The sequence below is a fragment of the Octodon degus genome, unplaced genomic scaffold, assembly GCF_000260255.1.
Source record: "Octodon degus isolate 3935 unplaced genomic scaffold, OctDeg1.0 scaffold00007, whole genome shotgun sequence".
In the NCBI taxonomy this organism is placed as follows: domain Eukaryota; kingdom Metazoa; phylum Chordata; class Mammalia; order Rodentia; family Octodontidae; genus Octodon; species Octodon degus.
In genome coordinates this window covers 24,263,320-24,264,328 of record NW_004524583.1, presented here as the reverse complement: position 1 = coordinate 24,264,328, position 1,009 = coordinate 24,263,320, and positions in this window count along the sequence as shown.

Here is a 1,009-nt window from a genome sequence, read left to right as displayed (position 1 = left end):
TTGACTGACCTTATCAGATACAAAAGTTACATTTCTTGTTATATAGGTCTTGCTTTATCTTGGTCTTAACCATCCAGCAGAAAAGTATAAAAATGAAGTACAAAAAAAAATAAGGCCATATTAATATGCTGAGTTGTAAAAGGCTCAAGTCAACAACTTCTGCGGATAACCCACTACTATTGTGGACTGCTGGACTGTGTTGGATTATTTTGCTAAATTCACACACCTATAGTATTTAGATACCAATGGAATACCCATCTCTGACAGGACTAAACAAAAAAAAAAAACATCATACCATAGTGACATGTGTGACATGTGTACTTTTTTCTTATCTTTTTTTCCCTTCCCCTCATCTTTATCGTTTATTCCTTATGTTCAGTTTCTTTCCATTTTACTATATCTATCATACTGTTAAGATTTTATTTATTCTTTCAGGTTCTTATACTAGAGAGACAATATGATACTTACACATGTAGGTCTGATTTATTTCACTTATGAGTATAGCCTCTAGATGCATCCATTTAACTATATAGGCCTCAAGTTTATCTTTCTTTATAGCTCAGCATATGTACTTTCATTGTATGAAAATACCACATCGTTCTCATTCATTCCTCAGGTGATGAGCATTTTGGTTGCTTCCAAGATTTGGCTATGACAAATTGTGTTGCTATAAACAAGGAGGAAAATCATGCAAATATATATTCAGGGTAGCTGAGAAACTTGTAGTTATCATTTCCCTCAGTTTTTTGAAAGTAGCAGTTAATGTTTAATTTTTTATTTTGACTGACTCTATATGCTATTATCTATATTCTGAGCAACTACATCAAAGATAGCAATGTACAATACAAAAACCACGGCTAAATTCTCATCTTGTTCTTCTGAATGTGTACCATTTCCAATGTCTTATCAATTAGTATACCCTCTTTATTTTTTATTTTTTATTTTTTTATTTTTTATTTTTGACAGAACCAGGGATTGAACTCAGGCCCTTGCACTTGCCAGGGAAGCG